Raw genomic sequence first — 474 nt, 5'->3', positions numbered from 1 at the left:
TCTTAAGGACATTTGCACTAGATTGTTTATGGCAGCTCAATTTACAATCGCCAAGATGTGGAAACAACCTAAACGCCCATCAACCCAGGAATGGATTAATAAACCTTGGTATATGTATAGCAAGGGATACTATTCAGCTGTAAAAAAAGATAGAGACCTTACATCTTTTATATTAACCTGGATGGAGTTGAAACATATTTTTCTTAGTAAAGTATTATAAGAATGGAAAATACTCACTACTAATATGAAACCAGTAGATAATCTAATATGCACCCACATAAGAGAAAAACTCAATTCAATTCCAGATGGGGGGTGGGGGGAAGGGTAGGAGGAGAGGGAGGGAGGTCGGTGTGCTCCCACTTAATGGGCACAATGTGGGGGTATATGGCACACCTCCCGGGGGCAGGACACAACTATAGCAGGAACTCTACCTAATAAAAGCAAACATCATAACCTAATTCTTTGTACCCTCAA

This window comes from Otolemur garnettii, unplaced genomic scaffold (genome assembly GCF_000181295.1).
Source record: "Otolemur garnettii isolate 467f Iridium unplaced genomic scaffold, OtoGar3 scaffold00266, whole genome shotgun sequence".
Classification (NCBI taxonomy): domain Eukaryota; kingdom Metazoa; phylum Chordata; class Mammalia; order Primates; family Galagidae; genus Otolemur; species Otolemur garnettii.
This window is presented reverse-complemented; position numbering follows the sequence as displayed.